Below are 24,960 nucleotides of genomic sequence, written 5' to 3' on the forward strand. Positions count from 1 at the left end.
CAAGGCCACCATTATCATGGAAATGAGCAAATTGTCACACCACAAGTGTAAAAATGCACTTGAACAATAATGCTAGCATGAATTGATGAACTACAAATGAGCACCATGAGCAACAACACTCCTAACAATCATCTAAAACCCATCAATATGAACATCATTACTACCAAACATCATAACAACATATCCAACAATGATGGTACAAAGATAGTGGTTGTCAAAGCAAAATCAAGCATCACAAGTTCAAAAATATATCAATAATCATCATCAACACAAAGATTGGAGGTAGGAAATAAGCAATATGGAAGCACCATTAATGCAAGTACCAAAACAAGTCAAATGTCACATGAAAAATCATGGTAGAAAATTTGTCAAGAAAACAAAAAGAAATGAAGAAATCACCTTGAATTGGTGAGAAATTCTAATGGAATAGATCAAATAGCATAATCACACACTATCAATCCAAATTGCAACCTCAAAACCCCAATCAAATAATACCTACAAATCCCAACTTTTGGAGAGAGAAAATCACAAGGAAAGTTTAAAATTGGAGATTTTAGAGTAATAATCAACTAAATGAAGTGAAAAATGATGATATTATGATGATAAATTGGCAGCAAAGAAGATGATGATGCTCGAACAAACCAAGAGAAATGAAGTAAGAAAATAGAGGAAGAGAGGGAAATGAAGGATGGTGCATTTAAAAGAAGGGGGCAGCACGGGGGCATGCCCACGTAGAGGGGTTGCGCGTTCGCGCCACCAGGCCGCGCGACTGCGCCCTCTTGGGTCTTTTGCTCCTCTAAAACCCTCTTGTGCGCACATTGGTGGGCACAAGCTACATGCCCATGATGAACACGAGACTAGGCAGTGTTTGTAAGGAGGATGATCCCATCGTAGGGGGTCCTTCCTTAGATGCCCATGGCCACTTAAAAGCCTAGCTAGGACTTTACACTTGTTAGGGTGTAATAGAATTTGAATTCCTGGCTGTTTGGGAGACCTTGAATTAGAAAGGATACTCTCATCACGCTTTTTATTGTAAGAAACAAGTAGGAGGCGCCAGTGAGTTTTAGGAAAACTCATAAACCTTGTTCATGCCTTTCTTCCATGTGGATTTCATGGAATAATTAGCACGAATCGTAAGTTTACCCATGCCCAAATTTGTCTACATAAACCTGAAATGAGTTCAGGAGCAAGGGTAATAAAATAACGTTCCTTTTAGGGAGGAATCGCTATTCTAGCCTTAGTACGACCTCTAGTAGCTCTTCCTTTTTTGAAATTGCATTACCAAACAATATATGCAACGCGATACCTAAAACTAAGTTAGTTGATTTTATTTACACACGTTAATTCATGTAGGAATTACATTGCAACATCGTTATTCTTTATTTAATCAATTTCGTGAAAAGAACAAGAAAATAAACAATATTCGCCTTGGCTTAAGTGATCAACCAACAATTAATTATCCAATTATAATCTTTATTTAGCGCAAGATACTATGGGAAAATAATTAATTAGTCCTTTAAAGATGATCAAACAACACTAATTAATTAATTAAGGTTCCCTTAAACAAGAAAATAAATGTGATTTATCTAAGTGCTCGGAAATTTACCACTTCTCTTTGCTAGATCTCTGTTTAGAACACTTATGGACATCTTCTTGTTAGGGAACCTCCACCGTAGTAACAAAAGATCAAGGGGTGAGTGTTTAGGACAAGAGGGTTTAGGTAGCACAAATTCACAAGTATTTCTCCAGAGTTTTAGGTTATTTTTCTGTCTGTTTAAGAATCGGATTAAGCCTCTATTTATAGGGAATAAGTAGCTTTAGAGTTTTGAACATTATGCCGCAGCAGGTGTCGCACGCATTAGGATGAGTTGCGCGCGGCATCCTAGAGCAAGTGATTTAGTTGCGCTGCTATGGACAGCGCAATTGATTTTCTTGCGCGTGACATTATGGTAAGATTCGATTCTATATATTTATAAAATTCTGAATCTTCCGCGAGCGCATCTCTAGGGGTTGCGCTAAGTGTCGCGCGCAACTGAATTAGTTGCGCGAAGCTGCCCTGCGCGACTGATTGAGATGCTCGTGGATATTCCTGCAGAAGCATTAAAATTTAACCCAGGCGCTCTTAAATCCGTCATTATTAGGTTTTAAGCACGGGCTTAAGCCTAATATTGATCGGATTTAGTTAATTGGACTTGGTTTTAGCTTTGTTTATTTAGTTTGTGCTAGTTTCTGTGTTTTATGGCTTAACCAGTTATCCATAAGCATTCTCAACTTCGATCCAACACGAAGATAGTTTTATTTATCGTCATTGCACTTCCTGTCAGGACGAGAGGCCAAAAGTAGATGTCTATAGTTAGCCCCCACTTTGATCCAGTCTAGAATAGACGATGATCAAAGTAGTCAAGGAAAGAAATACGAGACTCATTCTGCGAAGTTCTCAAAGAATAGAGAATCTTTCAGAAATTTTTAATGATGAGAAAACGATCCTTGGTTCGCTAAGTGTTCGAAACAAGTAGCTATTAAGGCTAGAAAAAAGTTTTTCCCTAGTCTTAATGCGCTAAAGAATCTAGATTGACTCTTTATAATTGTAAAACGCTTTTACAAGTAAAGGTGTTCTGGGTGATGTCAAGTCATGAGAAGAGATCGGTTTTAAAAGAATAAAAAGGAATGATTTCCTCTCAATCATGTCATTGTTGGTCTAAAGTACCTCGATATGTCATTGAAATTTTAGCTTGACTTTAACAAAGTAAAAAAATGAAAAAAGGGGTTTTCGGTATGCGATCCGAAATGGTCCGGTATTCGAGCCGGGTTCGGTATTCGAGCCGGATGTTCATAAGATAGAAATACATGTCTCAGAACTAGAGGAATATATCCAAATCCAGTGAAGGGAAGAAAGTCAGCAACTCTCTCAGCAGTTTTGTCCACAAGATGACTACACGTGTCTCGGGATTGGGGGCACGTGACTACATAGGCGCGACATCGTCTCGTCGCTTCTTTATACAGGGGGTGGACAGACACCCTAACTGTCTGGTAGGCCTAGTAAGCTAACTAACTAGCGTATTTGCTTCCAATCAAGAAGTACCTGTTCCTGATGGTTTGGCGCGCCTGTCAACTAGTGAGCTTACGCCTAAAGTAATCCTCCATCTTTTAGGTCTGAGAGGCGGATCTCGCAAAGCTTGAGCTGATGTGAAATTTTACGCAACACCTATGCCGTTCAATTTTGCGCCGACGATACGCCTTTTGCATTTTTACGCTATATGACAACGACTTCCTTTTTGCTTCGGACGTGAAAAAAGAAGAAAATCTGGACATTTGTAATGTCAGTACAGTAAAATGAAAAACCTGTCTATGGGTGCTTTTACATAAAGCACCACCACGGAACGTCTTAAGACAATCTTACGAAAAACGTTCAAAATGTATGCTTAGGGAAGGCACAAAGCACGGTGTGCATGCAATAATGACGAGGGGGAAAATGTATGTCGTTATCTACCCTTTCCCCAAGTCAAACAAAATTTGTAAACACCTAACCAACCTTATATGAATATAGGGCAAGTTAAGGGTTGATCCCTAGGGAATGACATGATGAAAACTAGAGTCTAAGTCAAGCTACCTCGAAGATGGAGTTGATATTATGGTTGGCACTATGGTAAAATAAAGCAAGTCTAATCAAGTAAAACAAAGGTCTAAACACTAGGGATATGGGTTCCACATGCAAGTTCAATGATAATGCTAGTTTAGAGCTCAATCAATTAATTAAAGTATATCAATGGACAAACAATAGTAGCAATCAAGAGAGTTCAAATGCTATCTCCTATAGGCCAATCTAGGTGTCACTATGAAAGGCAAATCAAGAAGAATCACAAGCAAACCCAATCAATTAGAGCAACTTTCAATTCGATTGTTCATGTCATTAAGAGTTGCAATGCAATCTAGATTAATCTTATAGGTTGATCACTCCTAGTCTAATCAATCACATGCAAAACTATGTCAACCAATTTAATTGCAAGAAATCAATCAATCAAAGAGCATCAACTAGCAATTTCATTAATCAAACATGCTTCCCCCTTTCCCTAGCAACTAATCTACTCACTAATCATGGTGAAATTCAAGAACAAATAACTAGAAAGTGCTTTAATCTTCATTTCTATATCAAAATCTAAGAGAAATAAAAAATAATCAACAATATCAAATTCAAATCCAAAGAAGAACAAGTAACAAGCAAAAATCAAATAGCAAGTAAGTAAAAGATGAAAGAAGGAAGAGATTCTCACTAATATTGATGATTGAAAATGAAGAAATCCAAACTTGATTGATCAAATGTTGAGTTACAAATCCAAAACCAAGAACTTCTCTCTAACTTCTCTCTAGATTCTCTCTCTAAAACTAAGCTAATGAAAATTATCAAAAGTCCCCTTTCAAAAAGGAAATACAATTCTATTTATAAGCAAAGAAGAAATTGGCAGTTCCCGCGCCCTCTCTCGATAGACCCGCGCCCGCGGAAAAATGGGTACGGAACCCTTCGCGGGCTATCTGGGCAGACCCCGCGCCCGCGGCAACAGAGATCCTCGCCCGCGGCAGTGAAACCCGCTCCCGCGGCTAATCACCTGCTCCCAAAGCCTGATCAGGGGGCCGCGGTCTCTCTGAATGGAGCGGCCTCTCCATTTTACCCGCGCCCGCGGAGAGCCCGCGGGGTAACCGCGGCAAGTTCCTGCCAAGTTTTGGCAATTTTGAGTAACATGGGCCCGCTCCCGCGGCAAGATGACCCGCGCCCGCGGCCTGCTGGATTTGCCTTGGAAACCTCTCCGAGGCCTCTCCAAGCCCTCTCTAAGCCCTCTCTAGCCAAATGCTTATTCCTTGCTTGATCATTAAAGTCCCAAATTGAATCCTTTGCCAAAGTGATTCTCACAAAATCTACACAAGTACACAAAGAAAGGAAATAAAAGGGAAAAAGAGACAAATAAAGGAAAACATGATAAAAACACGAGAATCATAAAAAAAAGTGGAAAAAGAGAAACTAAAGGAAAAAGGACCAAAAATAAGAGAAGAAAGCATGAAAAGGGGAAAGAAATAACCCTAAAAGACTACCCTATGAGTGCCATAAATGACACTCATCAAATTCCCCCAAGCTAGACTTTTGCTCGTCCCGAGCAAAACAAAGGCTAAAAGGAATAAGAACGGCTTATTCGAAGCAAAAAGAAAAAGAGGGGCGAGAATTTACACTAAGACTCACTGTCGTAGGAATCACGGTTGTTTTTAGCTACAACAAGCCATTTAAACCCCTAGATCGCTCTAGAGGACGAGTGATGCTCTCGTAAGGGTATCCTAAGAGTTTACCCATAACTCTCCACCAAACCCCCAAGAGGCAAACCAGAGAAGGAAAAGAAAGAGGAAAAAGGAAACAAAATCTTTACGAAGTGGACTTTACAAAGAGACTATAATTCAAATGAATAACAACCTTTCTAAAGAGAATTATGGTATGCACGTTATAAGATACCTAAGGTTGATTGAAACATAAATATGCTAAGCATAGGAACTAGTTATCACATTCCACTTTCATCCCAAACGGTCTTACCGCGTTCCCCCTACTAATCTCATGTCTCCCCTTAGTGAGCATCTCATAGATTCCGCGAAGGAACCGGAAAAGGATCAAATTTTTGGGCTACTTGACATCTTGATTTCGCATCCCCTTTCCTTAGTCTACAACCTATGATTCCCTCCACCGATGAAAGACTCAACTCCTAGGTCCAAAGGTCTTCCCCAAGGTTGTAACGTAAGGCAAGAAGGGTTAAGGTAGGCTTAAAATTTAAAATTTGGTGGTTATCCTAAATTGTGAAGCAAAGACCGGCCAAATCTCAAAACCAAACTTAAGTAATCACCAAACAAAAACGTATTAACACCCCCAAGCTTATTCAAAGCAACAATCTACAATCATTAGAACAAAAAGCGCAAGCGCTTTCCCCCCAAGCTAAAAGAAACATTGTCCTCAATGCATAGAGAGGAGAAAGACACTTAAATTTTTTTTTTTTTTGAATGTTTTTTTTTTTTTTTTGAATTTTCTCATTAATAAAATTGTTTGAATTTCCTTGAACTCCTTAAAAGCATTAGTCCTTGCCCTTTTTTTTTTACTAAGGACGGGTTTTACATAAGCATTTGCCATTATTTACCAAATATAAACAACTCAATTATGTGTACCAATTCGAACCAAACCCCAACTTCATAGACCACAATCACCAAACATTGACCCTTGCTTCACAAAAACCAAAAAGAAGGAGAACGAAACAAAAGGCTCAAGATATCTAATTATGCGGCTTGAAAAGAGGGAAAAGGGTTCAAAGGGGTAACAAGTAGGCAAATGTATCCCAAACCGAAAAGTGACTATCCTAGAAAGAGAAAATTACCTCCCCGAAAAACTTGCCTTTGTCCTCCCTAGGTAGTTCGGTCACGGTCTTAGGAATCATACGCTAAGATTCTAGATTAGGTTTGCGAAAAACAAGGATCCATGCCGCTCATGCAAGAGTATTATGAAAGCTTGAACAAATATAAATCTCACATGGTTGTATCAAAGACTCACTAAGGGTGTCAAATCAAAGATAGGGAGCAACTACCAACATGCCACAAACGAGTAGAATCCGGTTTCATGATCCCCCTAGTTCTAGACAACTATCTTAGCATGCTTTATCCTAGAATCAACCAAATGTAATCTCAAACCGTGCATACCATTATTACCTAAGAAGACCATTATTCAAAAGCAAAATTCCAGTGCATACAAGTCCAATTTTCAAAAAGAGAAAGAGTGAAAATAAAGCCTCAAAAAGTTATGCACACAAAAAAGATTAAAAGAAAAGAAAAGAAAAGAAAAGAAAAGAATGGGAAACTTAGACAAGGACAAGAAAGGGAAAGAGGAAAAGAGCAAAGATGCAATCATAACACGTTTATCCCAATCGACATACAAGCGGTCTAATGGCCACATCGCCAAAGACCCCAAACACACTAGGTGTTAAAATCATACATCCTCGAACCGTTCAACTTCTCCTAAATCTAATCTTAATCTAAGCAACCAAGAAAATGAAGAAGTGAAAATAAAAAGGTAAAATAATAAAGGCCTCACCAAGCATCCGCTCTAAATTAACGTACCCAAGGAGTAGGAATGTGCATCTCCAAAAGGTTCTGCAATCCAAAGCATAGGCTACGAGCAAGGTGAGTTAAAGAAAAAGGCTATATATACAAAATGAAATTGTTAGTAACTTCCAAACAAAAGCAACCAATAAAACACTTAGATACAAATTATATACAAAGACCTAGAGAAACCATCATCATCAAAATTTCTATTTATTTGTTTTTTTTTTCAAGAAACTCCCAAAAACATCAAGAAATGAACCAAAACAACAAGCAACAGACCAACGAGACCATTAGAAAAAATCCACCAAAAGCCTTATCAAAGACTTCCCACCGAGCCCCAGGTGCTTCCCCAAACCAACATAAAACATCCTTTTTGACCCTCCCCCCTCACAAAATGAAGGCATCGACCGCGATGCCTATAATCATGCAAAATAGGGAAAGGGGAGAACAAAAAGAGGAACAAACATGCATAAGGGGACTATTGGCCACTAGGGCTGGCACCATCATCACCCGTATCCCAACCTCCGGTGTAACCGGGAGGAAAACCATAGTGACCCTGGAATAGGTCAAGTTGGGATCGGGTTAATTGGTCATAGGGCTCAGGCTGAACAAGGGGCTCGGGGTGATGGGGGTGAACATAGTAATATGCGGGATCACCCCGATAATCACTCCCCCCCGAGACCCTATAATCATAAGGTGGGAAATCGCGCCTTGGCACATCGGGGTCCTCCACCCCGGGCCAATATGGGTACGTAGGGAAGTTGTCACCACCCCATGAAGGTACCGGCCCTTGTTGGGGCGGCACATAAGGGTAGTTGACCGGAGGTGTGACCTCCCCCCTACGCACACTAGCGTCATACAATGCGCTAGTTTGATAAGACAAAGTTTGGTGGTCCGAGTACATACCTTGCATGCTCAATTGCATGCGCTCCATTTGGTCTCTCATGGCCTCCATCTCTCGGAGATAAGCATCCCCTTGCAAACCTTGTTGTTGTTGTTGTCGTCTTCTTTTTCTTCTTCTTCCTTGAGCATCATCATGAAAATGCTCATGTTGTTGTTGTAGTGGCGGTTGTTGTTTCTCTTCATCATATTCATCTCCTCCTCCTTCCTCCTCTTCTTCATCATTCTCATCACCCCCATAAATCTCATCATCCTCCTCCATCTCATCCTCAATCCTCCCATTGTCCCTAGGGACCATCCAAATGTTCCTAGCCTCACGAAGGATGGAGGTGGAGGCCGGGTTAGCGAGAAGGCAATGGTGGGTATTTCTCACTAGCCAAGAGTAGGTGTCGGTTCTCCTAGTGCTAGTTATGAAACGTAAAGTGTTAACTTGTTTCAAACTAATCCACACGTCTTCACTCCTTCCAATCGGAGTGCAAGACTTCAAGAACCCCTCTTGCTTAAAATACGACACAAGACGTGTCACCATGTCCCCACAATGAATTTCCCCCGTTTTAACCCCATGCATTATATCCTTGCAACAATTCATGAAGATATAGCCAAAATTAATCCTTGACCCTAACTCCGGCTTGGAAGCCATCCATAACACCATAATCTCCTCCCTAGACAACTTCCCCAAATCTTGCTTATGAAAAACCGAATACCCAAGAATTCTATGAAGGATCCTAAGGGCCGGATGGATAATCTCACTAGCAAGAGACTTTTTCGAATCAAACTCCCTCTTGTTGGCTATGGTTCTCCACCAAGAAACCTCATTATACTCATATTGGACAAGGGAGATAAGGGGCTTGAAGATATCACCATTGGGGTTGAAACCAAGGGCTACATTGAACTCGGCTAGGTTCATGGTGTGTTTGACATTGAAGAGTTGGAAGGAAATAATAAAATCGGTTTCCCCCACCTTATTGAACTTAAATGTGGAGAAAAATTCAATGGAAGGCTCCAAATAGGTTCTAGGGGCCGATTTTAGAAACTCACCCAAGCTAAGGTTATCTAGGAGGATGTCAAGGTCATTTTCAATTCCTAACTTGGCCATATCCTCACGAAAGTAATGCCGGGAGGGTCTAAACTTCCGGTCTTTCATTTTGTTATAGATGGGGGTTTGTTTAGACCGGTTCCAAAATTTGAGAGGGGGTAAAGGAGGAGGAGGAGCATCATCTTGAGTTGTGGAATGCGGTTGGGGTTGAGGGTTTGAGGAGTGGCCTTGAGAAGATTGGCCGGGGGATTGGTTTGAGCGCTTCTTGCTACTTTTGACTCTTCTTATCAAATCCATTTTAACAAAATTCACACAAGTCACAAGAACACAACAAACTCCCTCAAACAAATCAACTTCCTCCAAAAATTACTCACAAACCTCCTTACAAATCCAACCAAACCACCACAAACTACAAGGTACCTGTTCCAATCAACACAACAACCAAAATCCAACAACAAACTACAATATCAACAATCATTCAACAATATAATCATGAATCAACAAGAAAAAGTAACAATCACCCAAATATACCAATTTTCTCATAAATCAACCATAAAACACAAAAATCATGCTCAAATTCAAGGTAAACAAACCAATGTAAAGAAATCAATTGAAATTGACAAAAATATTACAAAGGTTAGAAGTATACCAAGATTGGAGACTCAAATTAAACTCAAAGCACTTCAAAGACCCGAAATTTCCCGAAGAAGCAAGAGAAAGAAGAGGAGGAGTGTTGAAAATGGAGGAAAATGGAAGAAATTGTGAAAAATTTGGGCAAAAGGTGAAGAAATTTGTGGTAAATTGATGTTTTCGGGTTAGGGTTTGAAAGGAGGTAGAGAGAGAAAGGGGAAAAATAAGGAGAAGAGGAGAAAATAAGAGAGGAGAGAGGGAGAAGAGAGGCGTGCCCAGGTTAAAACCTAGTTCGCCGCGCCCTCTCCCGAAAATGCCGCGCCTGCGGAGAGACCGCGGGGCAACCGCGTGGACTTCCTTGAATTTCAGAATTTTAGTACCTGATGGGGGGCCGCGCCCTCTCCAGATTTGCCGCGCCCTCTCTAAAACCTCAAATGAGACACCCCCCCCCCCCCCCCCGAAAAGTCATCCATGAAGACCTCCATTTCTCCTCCAACATATCCCCAAAGATACTCATCATGCACCTTTGGAATGTAGCGGGTGCATTGCATAACCCAAAGGGCATTCTTCGATAGGCAAAGGTCCCATAAGGACATGTGAAGGTAGTTTTCTCTTGATCATCGGGGTGAATGGGGATTTGGAATAATCCCGAATATCCATCGACGAAACAATAGAACTTGTGCCTTGTTAGTCTTTCAAGCATTTCATCAATAAATGGAAGAGGGAAGTGATCCTTCTTGGTGGATGTGTTTAGACGTCTATAGTCTATACACATCCGCCAACCCGTGACCGTCCTAGTTGGAATGAGCTCACCCTTCTCATTCTCAACCATGGTCATGCCCCCCTTCTTTGGAACGACATGCACGGGGGAGACCCACCTTGAGCTAGAGATGGGGAATATGATTCCCGCATTCAATAGCTTGGTGATCTCCTTCTTAACTACCTCTCCCATTTGGGGATGTAGTTTTCTTTGTCGTTCGATAGAAGGAAGGGCGCCTTCCTCAAGTGTTATATGGTGTTGGCACAAGGCGGGGCTTATACCTTTAAGATCATCAATTGTGTACCCCAAAGCACCTTGGTGCTTTCTCAAAACACCACATAACGCTTGAGCTTGGCTCACGCTCAAGGATGCACTAACTATCACGGGATAAGTGGAATGAGGGCCCAAGAACTCATACCTAAGGTGTGATGGTAGTGGTTTGAGCTCTACCATAGGCACACCATTACCTTCTTTTGATGTGGCCGCTTGTAAAGCCTCTTGGCTTGAGATTTTCAAGAACATTTGCTCATCCACTTCTTCCAAGCTTCCATTAAGTAATTCTTCATAGAATGCCACTTCCTTGCATGGTGTACCTACTTTGTCCTTGTTCAACAAAACATTCTCAAGAGCATCGTTAGAGGTGAGCAAGTGCTCATGCATGGAAGACACAACATGATCAAGTGAATCAATCATCATGCAATTTTCTAGAGAAGAAGATGGATATTTCATGCTTTCATTCAAATCAAATTCACTGACCTCATCTCCTACCTTAAGGGAAATCTTTGCACTCCTCACATCAATCATAGCACCCGAGGTAGCAAGAAAGGGTCTACCTAAAATGATTGGAATGGTAGCATCTTCGTCCATTTCAAGCACAATAAAATCCACCGAGAACACAAACTTCCCAACCCTCAATGGAACATCTTCTACCTTACCTTTTGTAAACTTGATTGACCTATCGGCTAATTGCAAGGTAATGTTAGAAGGTAAGAGTTCCCCTAGTTTAAGCCTTTGATAAACCGAATATGGCATTATGGTAACACTAGCTCCCAAGTCACATAAGGCATTATCAATTTGCATCTTGTTAATGGCACAAGGGATGGAGAAGTTTTCGGGGTCTTTCAATTTGGGTGGCATTTTGTTCATGATGATAGCACTACAATTTTCGGTCAAATTGATAGTTTCCACAACCTCACAAGTCCTTTTCCCACTCAAAATGTCCTTGAGGAATTTGGCATAATTTGGCATTTGGTTGATCACATCGGTAAAAGGTAGAGAAAGATTAAGTTGTTTTAGCATATCAATGAATCTCCCAAATTGCTCATCCAATTTGTGTCTCATGAATTTTTGTGGGTAAGGGAGCTTGGGTTTCACAATTTCTTTCTCTACTCTCACCTCTCTAGGTGTCTCAACCACAACCTCATCCAATGATGCCCTATCCCCCTCATTCTCAACCAAGGCTTTCTTAGGAATCTCCTTATCCTCACCCTTCCTAGGCAATCTCTCCTCAAGAACCTTACCGCTCCTAGTAACAATAGCATTCACGTGTTTCTTGGGATCAAGACCTTGGGAAGGTAAAGAAGAAGGGCTTGCATGATCTTTCAAAGCATTAGCAAGTTGAGAAATTTGATTTTCAAGCATTTTATTGTGGGTCATCATTTCATTGAACTTCTTATCACTAACGGCCATGTATGTGTTCAACAAGTTGGTTTGATTCTGAATTATTTCTTCCAAATTGGTCCTAGGTGAAGAAGGTTGGGAATAGGAATTTTCTCCTTGAGTCCTTGGAACAAATCCGGGTGGGGGACATCTTTGAGCATTATTTTGAAAATTGCCCTTCCCTTGATTGTTCCAAGTACCCCTATTTTGATTTTGTCCATAACCTTGATTATGGTTACCACCACCTTGATTATGGTTACCACTACCTTGGTTGTGATTTCCATAACCTTGGTTTTGATTACCATAATTTTGGCTTTGATTTTGGCCACTATAACCTTGATTATTATAGCTACCACGAAAACCTTGGTTCCCTTGGTTTCTATAACCACCACCTTGATTATAGTTGTCAAAATTGCCTTGGTTTTGGTAATTCCTATTCCATTGACCTCTTTGATTATCAAACCTTTGAGCATTATTATTTGACACATAATTCACATGCTCACTCTCATTGTTATCAAACTCATCAACACATTCATTAGGACAATTATTAGAGTCATGATCATACGATCCACATGCATCACAAAACAAACAACCCATAGGCATATTATATGAAGAGGGAGGGGGTTGAGAGTTAGAAGGAGTACCTCTCCCTTTAAATTGGGAGGGAAGATTCGTAGCTTGGGATGAAGTAGAAGTGCTATCCAACTTGGCTTTGATTGCGGTCATCTCCTTTCCCAAGTTTGTCATTTGGGAGGAAAGGTTGTTGATCGCATTTAAATGGTCTACCGAGTATAATGAAGATTGCTTGCTTGAAGAGTCTCTCTCCCCATCTTACCAATCTCTATAGTACGTCACCACGTCCTCAATGATGTCCACCACTTCTTCTTCGGTCTTGTTCATGATAGGACCCCCGGCCCCCCCATCAAGGCATGACTTGCCTTGGGGACTTAAACCGCCATAAGAGATTTGGACCACTTGGTATGTTGGGATTCCGTGGTGAGGGCACTCCCTTTGATACTCTTTGTATCTCTCCCATGCTTCGTAAAGGCTTTCATTTGGCCTTTGCTTGAACCCTTGAATCAAGGCTCTTGCCTCCGCCGTCTTCTTTTGAGGGTAAAAACGGGACAAGAAGGCCTTTGTAACATCATCCCATGTTCTCAAGGAATTGGGCTTCACCTCTTTATCTAACCACTCTAAGGATCTTCCTATGAGAGAGAAGGGGAACAACTTGAGGCGTATGAACTCTTGAGAAACTCCGTTGACTTTGATGGTGTTGCAATATTTTTCAAATTCTTTAAGATGGTTCAACGGGCTCTCATTCTTAGCCCAACTATATTGCCTCCTCTCAATTAAGGTGATCATGGCCGGCCGAATCTCGAAATCATTTGCCGGTGTTGTAGGCGGAGCTATGCCGCTCTCAAACCTATAAGCACCGGGTATTCCTAGCTCCTTCAAGGCCACTCTCGGATTTTCTCCCATGCCTTGCTCTTCTTCAATCTCTTCTTCACTTGAAAAACTATACCCCAAGGAGAATCGATTAGCTATTCTTCTTCTTGAGAGAGTCCTCTCAATTTCCGGGTCAAAAGGCACAATGGATCGATCACGAGCTCTATGCATGCAAAACTTCAAAGAAAATATTAGTAGCACGGCTACAAGTGTAGCCTAAAGAAACAAAATCTTTTTGTATATATATATATATATTTTTTCAATTAAAATGAAGTAGACTCAACAACAAAAGCTAAGCACCAATAGCACTCCCCGGCAACGGCGCCATTTTGACGAGGGGGAAAATGTATGTCGTTATCTACCCTTTCCCCAAGTCAAACAAAATTTGTAAACACCTAACCAACCTTATATGAATATAGGGCAAGTTAAGGGTCGATCCCTAGGGAATGACATGATGAAAACTAGAGTCTAAGTCAAGCTACCTCGAAGATGGAGTTGATATTATGGTTGGCACTATGGTAAAATAAAGCAAGTCTAATCAAGTAAAACAAAGGTCTAAATACTAGGGATATGGGTTCCACATGCAAGTTCAATGATAATGCTAGTTTAGAGCTCAATCAATTAATTAAAGTATTGCAATGGACAAACAATAGTAGCAATCAAGAGAGTTCAAATGCTATCTCCTATAGGCCAATCTAGGTGTCACTATGAAAGGCAAATCAAGAAGAATCACAAGCAAACCCAATCAATTAGAGCAACTTTCAATTCGATTGTTCATGTCATTAAGAGTTGCAATGCAATCTAGATTAATCTTATAGGTTGATCACTCCTAGTCTAATCAATCACATGCAAAACTATGTCAACCAATTTAATTGCAAGAAATCAATCAATAAAAGAGCATCAACTAGCAATTTCATTAATCAAACATGCTTCCCCCTTTCCCTAGCAACTAATCTACTCACTAATCATGGTGAAATTCAAGAACAAATAACTAGAAAGTGCTTTAATCTTCATTTCTATATCAAAATCTAAGAGAAATAAAAAATAATCAACAATATCAAATTCAAATCCAAAGAAGAACAAGTAACAAGCAAAAATCAAATAGCAAGTAAGTAAAAGATGAAAGAAGGAAGAGATTCTCACTAATATTGATGATTGAAAATGAAGAAATCCAAACTTGATTGATCAAATGTTGAGTTACAAATCCAAAACCAAGAACTTCTCTCTAACTTCTCTCTAGATTCTCTCTCTAAAACTAAGCTAATGAAAATTATCAAAAGTCCCCTTTCAAAAAGGAAATACAATTCTATTTATAAGCAAAGAAGAAATTGGCAGCTCCCGCGCCCTCTCTCGATAGACCCGCGCCCGCGGAAAAATGGGTACGGAACCCTCCGCGGGCTATCTGGGCAGACCCCGCGCCCGCGGCAATAGAGATCCTCGCCCGCGGCAGTGAAACCCGCGCCCGCGGCTAATCCCCTGCTCCCAAAGCCTGATCAGGGGGTCGCGGTCTCTCTGAATGGAGCGGCCTCTCCATTTTACCCGCGCCCGCGGATAGCTCGCGGGGCAACCGTGGCAAGTTCCTGCCAAGTTTTGGCAATTTTGAGTAACATGGGCCCGCGCCCGCGGCAAGATGACCCGCACCTGCGGCCTGCTGGATTTGCCTTGGAAACCTCTCCGAGGCCTCTCCAAGCCCTCTCTAAGCCCTCTCTAGCCTAATGCTTCTTCCTTGCTTGATCATTAAAGTCCCAAATTGAATCCTTTGCCAAAGTGATTCTCACATAACCTACACAAGTACACAAAGAAAGGAAATAAAAGGGAAAAAGAGACTAATAAAGGAAAACACGATAAAAACACGAGAATCGTAAAGAAAAGAGGAAAAAGAGAAACTAAAGGAAAAAGGACCAAAAATAAGAGAAGAAAGCATGAAAAGGGGAAAGAAAATACCCTAAAAGACTACCCTATGAGTGCCATAAATGACACTCATCAAATAATGATGCAAAAAACTAACAAAGAAGAAAATAAACTACAATATGCAAAGAAATTTAAAAAGATTTTGATATTTTACGCGCCATTACGTCTAATAATGAGCAAAGACCGTTGAAAAATGATCAAACGGATCAAAATCAAGATTCTAGTCATTTTAGTGACCAGTATCCGCGCACAACTCAATGGGTTGCGCTGGCCAGGCGCGCGCATCGTTCTGAGTTGCGCTGGTATGTTACGCGTAACAGATTCAGTTTCGCGCGACATTTATGTCAGTAAAATGAAATCGCTGAGCGCGATTTTCATTTCGCTCTTACTTTCTCCTTTCTTCGCCATTTTCGCCCCATTCTCTCTCTAGGAAGCTCGGATTTTCTTGTTTTTCAAAGCTAAAGGAAGTAGATCTCGTCCTTTATTCATATTTTCCATAATCCAATGTTATTTTTTTGCTATATTTCGTTTGATTTAAGCTTAACTGGGACGATTTTTGAACCATTTAACCCTAAATTTCGAGTTTGGGGGTTTTCAATTCGGTCCATTATTCTTGAAATTGTTTGTTCCATGTTGTTATACTATGTTTGAGGAGTGTTTTGCACAAATTTCATAAAAACTGGTTATGTATTGAACCTTCTTTGAGCATTTCTTTGTTCAAGCTCGTTCTTGCTCTCTTTCTTCGAATTTTGCTTGATTTTATTGCTTTTTCTTGCTCATTTTGGTTTTAATTGCTGATTATGAAGTAGATTATAGTGATGGAACCAATATTTCTTTCATAATTCCTTTTTGCAAATGTTGAATTGTTGAAAAATGGCGTAAAACATACTCTTAGCTTATTTTTGCCATGTTCAAACTTCAAAATTGTTTGGTAGACGATAATCTTGTTTATATTACTGTTATTCGTCTAGGAGTAGTTGATTCTTTGAGATTTTGAAATACAATCCCTTGAATACTTAGTTGAAACTGGTATAGGATTGCTTTTATGGGTGTTAGATGCCCCCATTTACTGAGTTTAACTGCAGGTATCGTAGCCCCCAAGTATGGGTGGCATTCGATTTTTGTGTTTTGCCCTATCAGAGCCGTTATGCTGCCGAAACGGGTCTAGAATACGTGTATTAGTTTAGTTTAGGAAATAAAGTAAACTAATAAAGAAACTTTAGCCATCATAGCATGGACTCGCCTCCACTCATCGATGTTGAGGAGATTCTAGGGGGTCCTGACGAGGCGGTTCGCCCTCGAAAGAGGGTGACCCGTCCTCGAGAGGTGGTTTGAGAGCGGCGCGTCGCAGCCAATCAACGGCGCCAGGAGGATGTGGTTTGGGAGGCTCCTCTTAACTTGGACCCTAGGGTCCTTAAGTGGCCCCCAGACCATCATATCTTGATCAGAGGGTGGCGCGGCATCGTGAGTTCTTCGCGCCTTCGTTTCTTTCTCTTTTTCTTTGTTTCTTCTCCTTTTTTATTAATTTTTTTTATTTTCCTTAGAGTGAGCCTAGCATGCGTTTATACGGCTCTGGTGACCTGCGATCCCGTTTTGAGAGTTTGCCTGAGGTGGCAAAGGAGATTGTGGCGCTTTCGTGGATCGACTCTCAGGTGGAGGCTCTTCGGGATTTATCGAGTCAGCCTGCGTCGTCAGCTTTCCTTCGTGGATTGCTGGAGTTTTGATGGGATTCCACCAACACTTTCCACTTTCAATGGGGAGAGATAACAGTTACCCCTTTCGATTTCTCTATGATTACTAGTTTTCTTTTTGGAGGCGAGCACGTAGCCATAGAGTTCGTAAACGGGTTAGATGAGAGACTGCACGACCTTGTGGGGGACCGTCTTGCGTCGGCTCTTCACGTGTACGCGCAGTCTTGTCCGTACTCGGTTATTGCCGCGAGTTGTCGGCTGATGAGCTTTATCGGCAGTGTACACCTGAGCAGCTGGCTCGGATATACATTGCTCACGTTCTTTCCGTATCTATCTTGAGTGATCGAGGAAAGCGTTTAACCATTGGGTTACTTATTTGCCTATGTGATTTGGGGCAAGTAGGTAACCTGAGTTAGGCGGAGGTGTCGTATGCCCGTATGCTTACAGCTATGGGCAAGGCGACACGGGTGATGGATTTCTCGGAAGCTACTTAGGTGCCTCTGATCTCCATTACGTGGCATGGTCGTATCCTTGAGGTACGTATTTTAAGCTTTTCGGTTATTACTTTTGCTTTTCTCCTTTAGGCTTATCCTTTCTCGGTTTCAGGCGTAGGGATACTCGTACCTGCGTTTCTTAGCCCCTAGGATGCTTGGGGCTGCTCATTTTCCTATCGGCCATTGATTGGTCATGATTAAGAAGAGACGAGCCACTTCTGCCGGCGACTTTTGCCAGAGGATCCTTTCGGCGACTCGTGCGTCGGTGAATGTTCCAACTAATTGTGCATCTTTTAATTTTATTTATTTTCTGACGATTTTTCATGTGGTTGTGTTTGTAGATTGATCTCCGTCCTTGTAGTTTGATCGTCGGAGTCCCTGAGGCTGTCCGGTCCGGCATGATTCGTTGCCGTTTCCAAGCTCTTTATCAGGGACTTCCAGTCCTTCAGAGGACAACCGCTTGGTTTTTAGGCGAGCGTGTTCTCTGGCAGTCTGCATTCGAGGAGCCCATGGTTCTCGTGGATCCTCTGATCAGGATGTTACGTCTAGACTTGCTCTCTACCGAGGATCGAGATCAGGCGATCCTTGGTTATCCAGCGGAGCAGCTGGTGCTGCCGGACGCATCGTATCGACTTTCATTGCATCCAAGCTGACTCCTTTCCCAGCTTTTGTTCCGGTTTGTACTTTCTCTTTTGCTTTTTATATTTATTTTTTCGGAACTTTGACCCTTTTATGTATTTTTCTGCGGGTTGAGCTAGGTGGTTGGGTGCCTCTTATAGCGGAGGTCACGTATACCGATGCCATTGGATCGGTAATTCGTGAGATCCTTTCAGCAGCGGAGGGTGAGGAGGGGATACCGTTCGTTCCTGAGACGGTTGAGTGGGTATGTTCCCTATGCATATGTATTTATATATATATTTTAATATACATTTTTGCTAACCTTCCTTGTCTTTTGGAACAGGTTCTGCAACAGATCGTGAACGACATGGTGAGGACTTTGCGCGCTTTCCGAGCTGCTTATCGGAGAGCTCTCCTCACTTTGTCATGATGTGATCATCAGATGGTCGCGGTAAGTTTATTATTTATTTTTCTTTTAGCGAAGTTATCACCTATTTTATGTATTAATATTCGCTCGGATTTTGCAGGATGTGCAGCAGCCGTCTAGGAGCCGCCGACCATCCTGACATTCTTTATACACACATTTTTTATTTTAGAAAACAAATGTTTATATTTTTTGTTGTACATATGACACAGTTGTTGTATATATGTCATTTTGTTTTTTTTTCCATGTGTACATTTTTTATTATTTATTTATTTATTTTTATTTATTTTTTTTTTACCTTTTTCTCTTTTTTTTTTATAAAAAATTTACAAAATTTTTCTAAGCAAAAAATTTATCCAAGGGAGGGAAAGGTTCCCGACTTGACCCCCTTGAAAAAAATATCAAAAAGGAAACAAGGGAATAGAAAAAAGAAAGGAAAAAGGAAAAACATAAAAAGAAAGTAAAGGAAAATAAAAAAGAGAATATGAAAAAAATAAGAAAATATTAAAGAAAAGGACACAAAAGTTAGTAAAAGGTAAGCGTATGATTTGTCTTAAGATCTCATGGGATTCCGTCATTATGTAGTTCAAAATACGAAAATTATCCTAACTCACATGTCGCGACAAAGCAAAGGCGTGCAATTACCGCGCGCAACTCATGAGTTGCGCGCAACTCCTGCCGGTGAACTTTCCTTTGAGCGAAAATTTCCAAAATTTTTCCCTTTTTGGGTCTATCTAAATGCAATTTCCGTGTAGGCTTTTAATTATCTCGTATTCATTCGCTTAGTAATAAGAATCTAAAAAGAATTAATCTCTCTAAATTCCCTCTCTTTCTTTTTTATTTGAACAATGGTGAAAACCTTTGAACAACGCTTGACGCATTGGGTCACCTCCCTCTCAACCGAGGATAAACTAGCCTTCAAAATTTACCACCTAGACCCTTTATTGAACTATATGCAACTAGTGATCAATTTTGATTTTCTTCATGCTGCCGTCAACCATTGGGACTCTAACCGTCATCTTTTCTTATTTAAAGGGGACGAGATTGTCCCACTTCCTGGTGAGTTTGAGGCCTTGCTAGGCTTCCTACAAACACTCTCCCTGTGACCTATGCGCCTACCTTGTCGGATTCCAAACCTATATTCCAAAGATTTTTTGGTTTGTCTGATAATGATATGACTAACATTGGAAGTGAAGAAGGCGTGAATTTGATCCAATTTATTGAACACTTCGTCGCCCCTCGTGACAACATGACTAAACAACGCTTTAAAATTCGTTCTTTATGTTATTTTCTTGTTGTTAATTGTTTACTTAGGACAGGCAAAGAATATGGAGATTATTCCACGGTGTCCATAGTAGAGCAAATAGAGGGATGTCATTTACCCGCTCCTTTGGCGTTAGCAGAAAAAGTTCTATGCTTGAATCGCCTTAGAGGAGACCCTAACAAAAACGGTTTCACGGGAAGTCCACTCCTATTACACGTACGTCTTTTTTTTTTAATTTTTTTTTACGTTGTATTCCAGCGCAGGTCATGAAGTTGCGCTGGAAGGAGCAGCGCAACCTTCTGTGATGCATGCGGTTGGCGCGAGCAACTGATTTTGATGAGCGCGCCACCTGCTTGTGTAAATCGCAAACTAATAATTTTTTTCTTTTTCTTTTTTTTATTTTTTTAGATTTGGCTCATGGAGCGTCTGCAAATTGTTGATCAGCCACAAAATCTTGAAGCTAACGGAGTAAGGACATTCCCTGGACGTCGAATTCTTTACAAGCAAAAGAATGAAGAAGAATGGACGTCGTTTTTCTGTCACAGGGTTCCCAATATACGCTTTGTGATTCCTTGGTGGAACATAAGTAGTATGGTGGGAAATAATTTCAATTTCCCTTATATTAGGCTTATAGGCCTATCTAGTACCACTTATATTTTTCCTTGTAGGGTAATGAAACAATACGGGATGAAACAAATCATTCCTCCACAAGATTGTGATGCCCCTAAAGATGTGATTTTTAAACCTGAAAGAATTCCTCGTTGGATGGAATATTGGTCAAGTCTTCCTAGGTGAGTAGTACAAAATCCTACAGCGAGTATTGTATTATCTTCCTTTTACAAAGCTTGGATAAATGCGGCGGATATGGGCAAATTAAACAAGGCTCGATCTCAACTTAAAGCCGCCACCGCTCGTAATCCACCTAATCCTTTGATGCATTCGACCACCACTACTCCTCCTAGTGGCCAAAACAAAGGAGTGAGAAGAAAATTAGACTTCTCATCCACTAAGGCTCGTTCGAAGGAAATAAAAAGGAAAGCTCCCTCCAACCCCGCGCAACAAGGTGTGAAAATCAAAGAACCTTCACCAAATACTCGCAATAAAGCTCCAATCGTCAAAGGGAAAGGAAAACAGGTTGCAAAGGCCCCAATCCCTAAATTGAAAAACAATGTTTAGGTGAAAAAGAAGAGTGTAGGGGAGAGCTCCAAGGTTTCTGAAAATACTGCGAAGGAAACTACTTCTCCATCATATGTGACAATCGAGGACATAGTAAAAGCTTAGAGTGTTACACAATTTTGTCATAGTTTAATTCGAATAAAGTGTAATCACTACTATGTTTTTTTGTTCTGTTTTTTTTTACTATATAATTCAATAATGTCTCTCTCTATTTTGGATTTTGAATAAAATAAAAATGAGCTTTATTATATATTTTTTTTAATTTTGATATGACCGAATCATAAAGATTGGCTACGTATTCGTAATACGAAATCAGGTCTTTGCGTAGTTTTTTTTATTTTTTTATTTTTCTTTAATCTCTTGAATAGAAATTAAATGAAAAAATTAATCCAACTTTGTTTAACATTCAAAACAAAGTTTAATATTTTTATATTATGAGTATATGTTATTTTTAAGAAACGCCTTCTTTTTGTCGTAAGTAAAAGTCGAAACTTTTTTCAAGCATAAAAATCCGGGTTCGTAGTTTAGAGTCAGGTGGCGCGCGTAACATATGGGGTTGCGCGAGCCTGTCGCACGCACCGAAATTTGTTTGCGTGACATCCGCGCGCAACTATTCCAGTTGCGCGCGACACTTGTGCTACGAGAGTTATAAATTTTTTTAAGCATTATTACCCCCAAGTGTTAAGAATTTTTCGTGATGTTCAAAAAAATCTAAACACTTAGAATGATCTTTTTAATTTACATTACCCTCAAGTGTTATGTGCTTTGCCGTGTTATTCGATAAAGTGCATAACACTTAGAATCTTTCAATTGAATGCTAAAAATGATTTATTTAATGAATGAATGAGTGTATCCGGGTTTCATGTGTAATTTTTTTTAAGTCGATCAATGTTTATTAATTGGCGAATTTCATCTCCTCCAATATCCATTAATCTGACGGCTCCTCCTGATAGGATTTTAATTACGCGGTAGGGACCTATCAAATAAGGCTTGGATTTCCCTCTTGGATCGGTTGGTGGACCCCTAACCTCCTTTAGTACAAAGTCACCTTCTTTGATATTTCAAGGTTTTACCCTTTTATTAAAATGACGCGTAATGCGCCGTTGGTATACTTATACATGATAAAAAGCTCTTAACCGTCCTTCATCGAGGAATAAAAGCTCTTCATAACTTGCTCTTACCCATTCAGCTTTCGGTAGCTTACTTTCGAGTACGATGCATAGGGATGGTAACTAAGGAGTATGGAGTTACCCCTATTGATGTTCGTATGGACGTTCTATAACCCCATAATGCGAAGTGTAGTTTATTCGGCTAGTCTTTATAATTTTCTGCCATTTTCTTAATGATGACTGTTTTGTTTTTGTTTGCCGATTCTACAGCTCCATTCATTTGAGGTATGTATGGAGATGATTGATGATGTTTTACTTTATAACGAGTTAAGAGGGTCTCGACTTCAACTTTGAATTGAGATCCCTGATCACTAATTAGTTCATGTGGAACTCCATATCTACAAAATATGTTTTGTTCAAGAAACTTTGTGATATGTTTAGAAGTGATACTCACGTAAGAAGCAGCCTCAATCCATTTGGTAAAGTAATCGATGGCTACTAATATGTACTCGTGCCCTCCTACTCCTGTTGGAGAAATTTTACCAATTATGTCAATTCCCCAAGTTGAAAAAGGCCAAGGGGAAGTAAGGTTGTATAGTTCGGGTGGTGGAAGGTGTTGTAAATTAATGAACATATGGCACTCTGGACATTTTTTGACATATTGTATGAAATCATGTTCCATAGTGGACCAATAGTATCCTTGTCGTGAAATTATCTTTGCAAGCATTTTACAATTCATGTGAGGTCCACAAACACCTTTGTGAGTATCTTCCATAAGGCGTGTGGATTCATGTTGGTCTATACATAATAAGCTTTGACCATTAGGTTCTTTTTTGCATAGTTGACCGTTTACTAGATCGTATTGTGCCGCAAGTGTTCTTAAGGCTCTTTGGTCTTTCGATGAAGTATTTTCACGGTATGTGCCATGGGTAATATATTGGAGGATATGATCTTACCAAGGATTATCTCCTTCAATGTCATTTATTTCCTCTATTGCGTTGCAATACGATGGTTCTTCTCTTCTATCGACGCATAATGGCATAATATTTAAGTGATCTGGAATGTTGATCATTGAGGCTAATTTTGCTAGTGCATCGGCAAATTGATTGTCATCCCTTGGGAGATATTTAAAATCAATATATTCAAACTACTCGATGAGTTGCTCTAGGTGTGCTTGGTATAATATTATTGTGGAGTTATTTATTTTCCATTTTGTCAGTATATGATTTATAATCAAACTAGAATCTCCATATACCTCTAATTTTTGCACACCTATGCTAGCGGTTGCTTCTAATCCAATAATGCACGCTTCACATTCCGCGACATTATTATAACCTCAAAGTCTAATTTGACAGAGATTGGAGTATGTGCTCCCTCTGGACTTATGAGTAACACCCCTACGCCACATCCTTTTTTTATTGGACGCACCGTTAAAGTACATTACCCATTTGTCATATGTGTCATGAGAATATCTTTATCCAGAAGATGAGTAGTTTCTACATGACTTGTTTGAATTTGATGTTGGGCTAGAAAGTCAAAAATTACTTTTCCTTTCGTTTACTTTTAAGGAATATATCTTAGCTCGAATTCAGCCAACATCACCAACCACTTGGATATCCTTCCTTGTATAGGTGGTTGTTCAAACAAATACTTTATCGGATTTTGTTAAGAAATTACATGAGTGGTGTGTGGTAGCATATAACGTCGTAATTTTTTAGTTGCCCACAGTAATGCCAGACTCATTTTTTCCAAGTAACTATATTTTGTTTCATAATGATGAGTGTCATTTATGGCACTCATAGGGTAGTGTTTTAGGATATTTTCATTATTCTTTTCATGCTTTTCTTTTACCATTTTGATAATTTCTCCTCTAGTTTCTCTATTTCTTTTTCTCTCGTGTTTTGCTTTCCTTTATGTGCATTTCTTTGTGTTTTCCATTTATATTGATCTTTTTCTCTTCTATTTTCTCTCCTTGGTTTCTCTTGTAGGTGCCTAAAGACTTATCTTTGCAAAGGATTCAAGAGGACCGAAAAGAGCCAAGCAAAGGAGCTTCAAGTCTCATGGAGACGGCTTGGAGAGGTCTCTCTTCTTTTTCTCTGAGCCGCGGGCGCGGGACCCTTGGGCCGCGGGCGCGAGTTTTGGTGCAAATTTTGGGGAATTTTTTCAAGAACTCTCTGTGTCCTACCCGTGGTCTACCCACGGGCGTGGAGATGCTTGAGAGGGAGCTGTGGATCAGAGAGACCGCGACCCCCTTGCTTGTATTGGAACAAGGCATTTTGCCGCCCCCTGTGCCGCAAGCTACAGTACACGCGGGCGCGGGTTTTGCCCTGACTGCCCGCGTAGGTAGTTATGGGTTCCGTACCCGTTTCTCCGCGCCCACAGGGTCTTCAAGGAGAGGGCGCAACCAATCAGCTTTTGTTCTTTGCCTATATATACTCTTGTAAATCCTTTTGAAGGCTAACTTTTAGATAATATTTCATTTTCCTTAGTTTTTAGAGAGAGAAACTAGAGAGAAGTTAGAGAGAAAGTAGAGATTGTAATCTTTGGATTTTAATTGTAATTCAACATTGTTTATTCAATACTTTCGACGTGGGCCACCACGTGGTTCGTGTGTTGGTGGAGTTCTTCTGGGACACCACCAACACTTTTCACTTTCCCTGGGGTGAGATGACTTTAACCCCAACCGACTTCAGTCTCATCTCGGGAATAAAGTTTCGATCGAA

The 24,960-nt window shown here is 40.3% G+C and overlaps 1 pseudogene; it reads left to right on the top strand.

Annotated features, from left to right (window-relative positions):
- The first annotated feature begins 13,092 nt into the window (after positions 1–13,092).
- LOC145557125 (small nucleolar RNA R71) lies at positions 13,093–13,191 on the top strand (annotated as a pseudogene).
- Positions 13,192–24,960: the final 11,769 nt, after the last annotated feature.

The sequence above is a fragment of the Chenopodium album genome, chromosome 8 (assembly GCF_948465745.1).
Source record: "Chenopodium album chromosome 8, dcCheAlbu1.1, whole genome shotgun sequence".
NCBI classification, from domain to species: Eukaryota; Viridiplantae; Streptophyta; class Magnoliopsida; order Caryophyllales; family Amaranthaceae; genus Chenopodium; species Chenopodium album.